Genomic DNA, 10,404 nt, shown 5'->3' with positions numbered 1-10,404 from the left:
TATGCTTACAATAGCATGATGCATGTCTTCGCTGTTGCTAATTCCTCTGTATAGCCATAATCACCTTTTCATGATGTACTTCATAGAAGTGGAATTGTTGGGTCAAAAAATATAAACAGCTTATGTCTCCTGATACATGTTAACAAATTGCCCTTCACAGTGGTGGCACCAGTCTGCATTCTGAGCCATGGAATCCAACTGGGCTCACGTATCAGCATTCTCATCTATCTAGAATATTATTTTCTGCTATGATCAGGTGAAATGCATTTAAAAAATGAATTCCTATTTTTTGTTTACTTGTTTAAACAACTTCAGTCTGTATTAGAAACAAATTTGTCTTTAATTCTTGAAACAGTCACTTATTGAAACCACCTGAAATTTCTTTTGGTGCAAGATGTAAAAGGCAAAAACTTCCTTTTTCCCTAATAGTTACCAGTTGCCTCAGCACCCTTTATTATAGAATATTATAGAATCCATTCTCTCCCTGTGTACGTGAAGGCCACTCGTAGCATGTAAGCCATGTATTCTACTGGGGTCTGCTCTTTGAATCACTGTATTTTAATTACTGGGATTAGGAATTGTAAATTGACCAGTATGTGTCTAGTAGCTGTCACGTCCTTCAGGAGGGAGAGGCTCTCATTTTTGAGAAAGAAAACTTCCTGATTCTAAAAAGATGGTTGAGTCACATTCTTCTATCTCTGCAAAATTTTCCCTCTGTTGGGACATAAGGATGGGAAAAACAGGCCACCACAGTGAGGAAGCAGGAATTCAGAACATGACCAACCAGTAACAAAGCTTCTGTGAAAGCTTAAGCTCCCCCAGTCCCCGGGGGTGGAGGGTCGTCACAGAAAAAAAAACTAAAGATCAGCCTCAGGGATTCTGACACTTTGAGAAGTCAGCTAGATTCGGGGACCCTGATGAGAAATTAAAAACTAAGAGTTTTTAAGTTTTTAAAGAGTTTTTAAGGGTTTTAAGGAGATCACGAAGGACAGGGAAGCCTGGTGTGCTGCAGTCCTTGGGGTCGTAAAGAGTCGGACATCACTTAGTGACTGAACAACAAGAGTTCGGGGAGATGAGGGAAATTTTATTCTCCAGCTTTTAGGAAAAAAAATAACTTTTTAAAAAGGATCAAAGAACCACGTCTCAGTAAGTCAACAACTTCATTGGACCAATATGCTCAAAATGCATCTTTTTGAATGCAGAAACTCTTGTTCAGCTACTGCAGTAACAAATTCTTTCTGTGAAAAAAAGTACAGATGAGTGGAAATTGTGCTCTATCATCTCACCGTGCTTCTGAGTGACCTGAGTGTTCACACCATGAACCCACAGCCAGAGCATCACAGCCCATGGGGGGAGGCGAACTGTAATTATAGATAAATTTAGAAGAGAAAATAAGTTTCCTGGAGTGACTGGAAAACTAAAGCTGGAAAGTAAGAGGTGATATCACTTGAGGATGAAGGACACAGAAACATCAAGTTTTACCAGCACAGATAAGCCGGCTTAGAGACGCTGAAGGCCAGCTGGGGCTCTGTGATGTTGCCACGGCTCTGTTCCATTGCCGGTTCATCCTTTCTTATGGCTCCCTCCCTGCATATAGCTTTGTAAACTGCCCCAAATCCTTTCGGAAATTGAGCAGTGCCCGAATAAACAAAAATATTGATTTTTAGGTGCTTTCTGATGTATTGTGAAATTGAATTTTAACAGTCAAGGTAATTAAAATAAAAGAAGGGTTACTTTTGTTTTAATCTTTCATTATTGAAATGAAACTAGTTCCTCAGTGCTTTCTAGCGCTTGTGCCTCATGGTGGTGGTCAGGCAGGTATCCTTCTATAGCGGTATTTATTGATAGCTCCTCATGCAATCATATATGCTCAGCTATACGTCTGTAGAAGGTTTTCTACAGGTGATTATTTGCTTTATAGAAATAGGATCCTTTGGGGTTTTTTGGCCATGCGGCATATGGGATGCTAGTTCCCTGACCAGGGATGGAACCCGTGCCCCCTGCATTGGAAGAGCAGAGTCCTAACCACTGGACCACCAGGGAAGTCCCAGCATCATATTTTAAATACACTCTGTTTTTGTTTTCTGAGGCTCCCTGTGGTCTTGCCAGATCACTCTTGTAAGTCATTCTTTTGATGACTATGTGATATTTTAGGGTGTGGATAGATCACGATTTATTTAGTGATTCCCCACTCATTAGCTTGGGGTTGTCTCCACTTCTTATTTTGCCCCAATAAAGGAAACTGCAATAATCATCTTTATATATTTATTCTGAGGTAATGTGCTTTTACTTTATAGGAGTGCTGAGTTAGAGTATGTAATTTATATTAGACGTTACTAGATTGTTGTTATTTTTGTTCAGTCACTAAGTTGTGTCCTACTCTTTGCAGCCCCATGGACTGCAGCATGCCAGGCTTCTCTGTCCTTCACTATCTCCTGGAATTTGCTCAAATTCATGTCTATTGGGTTGGTGATGCCATCCAACCATCTCATCCTCTGTTGCCCTCTTCTCCTCCTGCCCTCAGTCTTTCCCAGCATCAGGGTCTTTTCCAATGAGTTGGCTGTTTGCATCAGGTGCCAAAGTACTGGAGCTTCAGCTTCAGCATCAGTCCTTCCAATGAGTATTCAGGGTTGATTTCCTTTGGAAATGACTGGTTTGATTTCCTTGCAGTCCAAGGGACTCTCAAGTCTTCTCCAGCACCACAATTCAAAAGCATCAATTCTTTGGCACTCAGCCTTCTTTATGGTCCAACTCTCATGTCGGTACGTAACTACTAGATGTTACTAGATACCGCTAAACTGTTTTCTTGAAGTTTCCAGTGTTTCATGAGGCTATGGGCAACGCCTCTGAGGTTGTCCACATCCTCTCCAGCAGTGAGTGGTATCCTGCATTTACATTTTCACCCAGTGACTGTTTGTATGTAAATGACGGACTTCCATTTTCTGGAAAATGTAGTATTCTTAACCATGACGGAGTCACAACTCATTCTATGAAGATGAAATTTTGCTGTAGAGGTGATGGCAGGAGATGGAGAACAGCTTGAATTAACCCTCCTCTCATAAACACATAGATACACGCAAAGGTCTTAGTTTAGTTTGGTTGGATACTAAAGGCAGGGTAGGGAGGCAGTGGGGAGATTTTGTGTTAACATCAGCAGAGTCTGACCAGGTTCAAGTATGAGGACAGCTGTCTATTGAAAGGCCTTGTCTGTCAATAATCAGGAATATGTTCCATGGCAAATACACTGACCCACTTCACTTGCCACATACACACAGGAGCACACTCAGTCGGAAATTACATAGATGAAACCCCAATGGCATCGTTCTCTTTTCCACAGTTTAGCTCCTTACGCGCTGGCTGAGCTAACAGAGCCCTGGCCCAGGAAGATGTGAACAGCCGTTGGAGCAAAGACTGGCTCTTGTTTGAGCCCCAGTGCACTTTTCTTCTTGCTTTCTTCAACCCTCCACATGACTGGTTGGGCCACCAGAGATGGGGTTCTGAGTTTCTGAGTTTGAGTAGGGTCCAGAGAAGGTCTTTCACAAAGGCCTGCTTCTCTTGTGGGAGTCATTTTTCTTCCTATCTCCCAATCTCCCTGGGCCCCCCAGGCTTGGCTGAGGCCTGGAGTGTGGTGAGAGGGCAGAGACAGGAATCACAGCACCCATTTTGCCTGGCCTGTCCCTCCCCTGACAGCAGATCTAGCCAAGCCGCCAGCTTTCTGCCCACAGGATGCTGAGGGGCTGCTGGGGGAGGGGATGCACTGGGGAAGGAGGGCCTCTGCCACCTGCCAACACTTCAAATCTTCCCCTTTTCATTTTGCCCCCACCCAACCGCAGAGACCTCCACAAATCTACTGTGAGCAGCTGCAAACCCTTCTGTCAGTGGAACACAATTATTTTATTTTATTTTATTTATTTTTAATGTTTATTTATTTACATATTTGGCTGACCCAGGTCTTTAGTTGCAACACATAGAATCTTTTTTTAAATTAATTTGTTTATTATAATTAGAGGCTAATTACTTTACAATATTGTGGTGGTTTTTGCCATACATAGATATGAATGAGCCACGGGTATATATGTGTCCTCCCCATTCTGAATCCCCTTCCTACCTTCCTCCCCATTCCATCCCCCTGGGTTGTCCCAGTGCACTGGCTTTGAGTGCCGTTTCATGCATTGAACTTGGACTGATGATCTATTTCATATATGGTAATATACATGTTTCAGTGCTATTTTATCAAATTATCTCACCCTCACCTTCTCCCATAGAGTCCAAAAGTCTGTCTTTATATTTGTGTCTCTTTTTCTGTCTCACATATAGCGTCATCATTACCATCTTTCTAAATTCCATATATATGCGTTAATATACTGTATTGGTGTTTTTCTTTCGATTTACTTCACTCTGTATAATAGTCTCCAGTTTCATTCACCTTATTAGAACTGACTCAAATGCTTTCTTTTTAATAGCTGAGTAATATTCCATTGTGTATATATACCACCGCTTTCTTATCCATTCGTCTGCCAATGGACATCTAGGTTGCTTCCATGTCCTAGCTATTGTAAACAGTGCTGTGATGAACATTGGGGTACACATGTCTCTTTCAATTCTGGTTTCCTCGGTGTTTATACCCAGCAGTGGGATTGCTGGGTCATATGGCAGTTCTATTTCCAGTTTTTTAAGGAATCTCCACACTGTTTTCCATAGTGGCTATACTAGTTTGCATTCCCACCAACAATGTAAGAGGGTTCCCTTTTCTCCTCACCCTTTCCATCACTTATTGTTTGTAGACTTTTTGATAGCAGCCATTCTGACCAGCATGAGATGGTACCTCATTTTGATTTGCATTTCTCTGATAATGAGTGATGTTGAACATCTTTTCATGTGTTTGTTAGCCATCTGTATGTCTTCTTTGGAGAAATGTCTGTTTAGTTCTTGGGCCCATTTTTTGATTGGGTCATTTATTTTTCTGGTATTGAGCTTCATGAGTTGCTTGTATATTTTTGAGATTAATTCTTTGTCAGTTGTTTTGTTTGCTATTATTTTCTCCCATTCTGAGGCTGTCTTTTCACATTGCTTATAGTTTCCTTCATTGTGCAAAAGCTTTTAAGTTTAATTAGGTCCCATTATTTATTTTTGCTTTTATTTCCATTACTCTGGGAGGTGGGTCATAGAGGATCTTGCTGTGATTTATGTCAGAGAGTGTTCTGCCTATGTTTTCCCCTAGGAGTTTTATAGTTTCTGGTCTTACATTTAGATCTTTAATCCATTTTGAGTTTATTTTTGTGTATCATGCTAGAAAGTGTTCTAGTTTCATTCTCTTTCAAGTGGTTGACCAGTTTTCCCAGTTCCACTTTTTAAAGAGATTGTCTTTTCTCCATTGTATATTTTTGCCTCCTTTGCCAAAGATAAGATGTCCATAGGTGTGTGGATTAATCTCTGGGCTTTCTATTTTGTTCCATTGATCTATATTTCTGTCTTTACGCCAGTACCACACTATCTTGATGACTGTAGCTTTGTAGTATGGCCTGAAGTCAGGCAGGTTGATTCCTCCAGTTCCATTCTTCTTTCTCAAGATTGCTTTGGCTATTCAAGGAATTTTGTGTTTCCATACAAATCGTGAAAGCATTTGTCCTAGTTCTCTGAAAAATACCACTGGTAGCTTGATAGGGATTACATCGAATCTATAGATTGCTTTGGGTAGTATACTCATTTTCACTATATTGATTCTTCTGATGCATGAACATGGTATATTTCTCCATCTGTTTGGGCACACAGAATCTTTAGTTGCAGCATGTGGGATCTAGTTTCCTGACCAGGAATAAAACCCAAGCCCCCTGCATTGGGAATGTGGAGCCTTAGCCACTGGACCACCAGAGAAGTCCCAGAACAAAGCTTTTTGTGAGGATGTGAGTCATGCCATAGCCTTGTGTTCCCATCAGCTAAGTGTTTACTGGTGACTTATTTACTGTCTAGGGCCAGCTCAAAGGTGGGGGGAGTGATGCCTCAAAGGCACTCACTCTGATGTCACCCAAGTGCTAGCCTTCTTTCTGTCCTGGCCCCCAAAGATGATGTAAGCCCAGGGTTGGTGCCAAGAGTACATTAGGTGCTCAATTAGCAACTAATAAGTTGAGTTTGTGTTCTCCAGAGGGTTTGTCGATTGTACTTGGTAGTAAACATTGAGAAAGTGGAGAAGTTGAGTCCTTGCCACCCTGGGATGCCCAGAGACGTTGGGTGGGGGATCCAGGAGAAGAGGTGCTGGTGGGGGTTGGGGGGTGTGTAGAGAGAGAGGGCAGTGCTTCTGGCCCACTGACATCAGAGCACTCTGCCTGTGGGCCCTGAGGCCTCCTAGGTGAGCCTTCTTGTTTGTTTTTTTTGTTCACTTAGATGCTGGTCCCCGACCTTGGGAATACTGAGCATCTGGGCAGGTGGCAGTGCAGGGCCAGAAGGCTCCCACAGTCCTTGGTCCCCTCACTCCAGGAAATGAAGGATTGGCTCCAGCCTAGAACCTCTTTTGTAGCAGACATGAGTCTGGAGGGCTGGACAGTGTCACCCTGGCCACCCTTCATCCCAGCACAGGGCAGACCAGCACACAAAGGTGCTGGAGTTAATATATTTGAAGCCACAGCAAGCAGCCTAAGGAAGAACATCATGAACTGCACAGAGAGATCTGGATGATTTCTTCACATAAAGGAGGGGCAGGAAGGAAGATGGTCTGCAATCAATAATATATGAACCTTGAGACTGTCATATATAGTGAAGTAAGTCAGAAAGAGTAAAACAAGTATCATTTATTAAGGCATATATATGGAATCTAGAAAAATGTTACAGATGGACCTATTTGCAAAGCAGAGATAGAGACACAGATGCAGAGAACAAATGTAAGGCTACCATGGGGGAAAGGGGTGAGATAAATTGGGAGATTGGAATTGACATGTATACACTACTGATGGGCTCAGTAGTAAAGAATACACCTACCAAGCAGGAGATGCAGGTTCAGTCCCTGGGTTGGGAAGATCCCCTGGAGAAGAAAATGGCAACCCACTCCAGTATTCTTGCCTGGGAAATCCCATGGACAGAGGAGTCTGGTGGTCTACAGTTCATGGGGTTGCAAATGAGTTGGACAAGACTGAGCATCTAAACCACCACAACCGCATTATTGATACTATGTACAAAATAACTAAGCGGAATCTACTGTATAGCACAAGGAACTCTACTCAGTGCTCTGTAGTGACCTAAATGGGAAGGAAATCCAAAAAAGAGGGGATACATGTGTATGTATAGCTGGTTCACTTTGCTGTGCAGCAGAAACTAACATGACACTGTAAAGCAACTATACTCCAATGAAAATCAATAAAAAATAATCATATATGAATTGAGATAAACTGTAAGATGAGGTGGTGGTTTAGTTGCTAAATAGTGTACAACTCTTTGTGACTCCCTGGACTGTAGCCTGCCAGGCTCCTCTGTCTATGGGATTCTCCAGGCAAGACTACTGGAGTGAATTGCCATGCCCTCCTCCAGGGGATCTTCCCAACCCAGGAATTGAACCTGGGTCTTCTGCATTGCAGGTGGATTCTTTACCAAATGAGCCACCAGGGAAGTCCTAAGATGAGGACCTTCATAATTAAAAGGCAGTCAATTAATGGAAAAAACAGGACTCCGGAGAGCCAGGGAGACCTTGCAGGGACAGAAGTGCCCTTTTCAGCACTCTTGCTTTCGGTTTGATAAGAATCACACGTGTCACACGTATTTCTGGGAATCCCAAACTCATCAGTGTTGAGGCCTATGGTTTCCTTCTGTTGGGGTTGATGCACGGAGCTTTGCAGAGGGAGGACTCCAGGAACCATTGACTCACAGCCACCAAGGAGTGTCGGTGACGCATCTGAGGAGGTTTCCCAAGAAGCAACAGAGGAAATCTCTTTCATCCTCCATACCTGGAAAGGCCCCTGAACATAGGGCTCTTTCTCTCTTTCCCTTTGACTGGGGTGGTAGATTCTGATCAGCTCTGCAGCCCACACTGGGGGGCCGGGGATCACGTTCTGAAAACAAGTTGCTCACTTTCTACAGGTAGAGAACAGCCAGCGGGGGGTGGGGGTGGGGCTGAGTCAGGATGTAAGGGAAGGGGATGTGAGAGCCTCCTTCCTCCTTTGAACTTGGCCTCCACTGGGGGAGGGGGCACACCCTTGCTTCCCACTGAGAGGACTGCGGGGAGGAAACCAGCATTGCCCCAGACCCTCCTATTTGTGGTCGTTAAAGGCCAACAGCAAGATCAAGAAGGAGATACCACTGGAGCCCCCATTTCAAAGGAAAGAACAGGTTCACCAAGGTCAAATAACCTGCTCAAGGTTATAGAGCTGGTAGAGTAAGACCCTGTTGTCCAGCCACCTCAGCGTGTATCACTGATTTCCACTGTACAGATTTTTAAAAATCATGATTTAATAACAAATCCCTCATTGATGGCTATTTAAACTGATTCCAGTTTTTTAATATTGCAATCACCAGAGCCTCTTTTTAACAGAAGCTGTTTCTATTTTCCAAGCTTTTTCTTTCTCCCCAATTATAAAAGTAATAGGTGATTGTTGTGGGAAAAAAAAAAAAATTCACAGACAGTAGAAATGTACAATGCAGAAATGGAAATTCCCCAGTATAATTGCCATTAACAGATTGGAGTCGATCTTTCCAGACCTTTTTTAATGCATATAGGAACAAACATGTCCAGAGGTCTCGATATATTATTAGAGGAAAAAAATCAAGCAAAACGATTCTATGTTCTATGTTTTATATTATACATTATATTTTTATAAGATTCCAAGTTTTGGTTTAGAAAGTACATGCAGAGGGACTTCGCTGTGGTCCAGTGACCCAGTGCAGGGGGCCTGGTTTCCATCCCTTGTTAGAGAACTAGATCCTACATGGCCCAACTATGAGTTCAAATGCTGCAAGTAAAAGTTTCCACATGCTGCAACTAATACCTAGCACAACCAACTAAGTAAAAAGAAATAAATTAAAAAAATATATAAGACAGAATTTTTAATAAATAAATAAAAAGTACATGGAATTTTTAATAAATTTTTTAAAAAGTACATTTTGGAAGAATAAGAAACTTTAAAATACCAATTTTACACATTTCTGCAATGTTCTGTACTTGGATTTTTAAAATCTCTCTTTATAGAAATATAATGTACATCTATTTCCATAGCTATATATGAAAGTTGAGGGCTTCCCACGTGGCTCATTGGCAAAGAATCTGCTTGCCAATGCAGGAGATGCGGGTTCAATCCCTGAGTCAGGAATATCCCCTGGGGAAGGAAATGGCAACCCACTCCAGTATCCTTGTCTGGAAAATTCCATGGACAGAGGAGCCTGGTGAGCTATAGTCCTTGGGATCGCAAAAGAGTCAGACACGACCTAGGGACTAAGCCACAATATGAAAGTTGACATCTCATGACTATACAGCTGTATGACTTTTCACAAACTGAATATCCCCTGGGACCAGCTCCCATATGGAAAAACAAAACCTCTGCTCCCTTTTCATGATCATCCTTGCACCAAGGGTACCCATATCCTGACTTCTAACTTACATACATTTGCCTGTTTTTTTAAATCTGTGCTTGAATTTTAACAGTGACCACGTATTACATTTAAAAAGAGAATAATCTGGGACTTTCTAGGCAGTCCAGTGGTCAAGACTCTGTGCATCCACTGCAGGGGACTCAGGTTCGAGTCCTGATCGGGGAATTTAGATCCCACATGCCTCACAGTGAGGCCAAAATAAATAAATAATAAAAAGAATAATCCATACAGATGTTAAAATAGATGCAGATGTAGCAGTCATCATTTGATGGCAGTGAATAGGCATCAGTTCTTTTCTTCACAGCTACATGGAGTCCCTTGCACAGCATTTGATCTAACTGGCTCTTTTTAAGGGACATTTGGATTGATTCCAAGTTTTGGCTCACAGGCAACACTCCAAGGAACAACCTAATGCATATTTCTATGCCACATCACTTTGGGATGTTTCATTAAGATACATGCCGGGATGTGTTTCTTTAAGCTACACACCAACAGGTGAAACTCCTAGTCAAAAGATAGCTAAATCAAGAAACATTTTTGGATATTTTGCTGTAACAGCCCTACAGAAAGCAATAAATGCTCTGTTACTTCTTCAAAACAAGAGTCAGGGGCTGAGTGCAAACCTCCTCACCGCAGGCCCCCTCACTGGCAGTCAAGTCTGTACATCTGACTCCCAAGGTAGATGGAGCCCAGGCGGCACCAAAAACAGAGGCCCCCCTCCCCCACCCAGACCCCCAAACCTCACTCCACGAGAACGTGCAAACAACTAAACACTACCACAAAGACAGCGGCTGGGAGATGCAGTTAAATAGCAGAGCTCGGAGAGGGATGAGG

The 10,404-nt window shown here is 42.5% G+C and overlaps 1 non-coding gene across 1 annotated transcript; it reads right to left on the bottom strand.

The window, feature by feature from the left end:
• Positions 1-1,970: 1,970 nt before the first annotated feature.
• TRNAG-UCC lies at positions 1,971-2,043 on the bottom strand. Its single transcript has one exon. It is a non-coding gene; the product is annotated as a tRNA-Gly (tRNA).
• Positions 2,044-10,404: the final 8,361 nt, after the last annotated feature.

Source organism: Bubalus bubalis, chromosome 12 (assembly GCF_019923935.1).
Source record: "Bubalus bubalis isolate 160015118507 breed Murrah chromosome 12, NDDB_SH_1, whole genome shotgun sequence".
Classification (NCBI taxonomy): Eukaryota; Metazoa; Chordata; class Mammalia; order Artiodactyla; family Bovidae; genus Bubalus; species Bubalus bubalis.
This window is presented reverse-complemented; position numbering and strand designations above follow the sequence as displayed.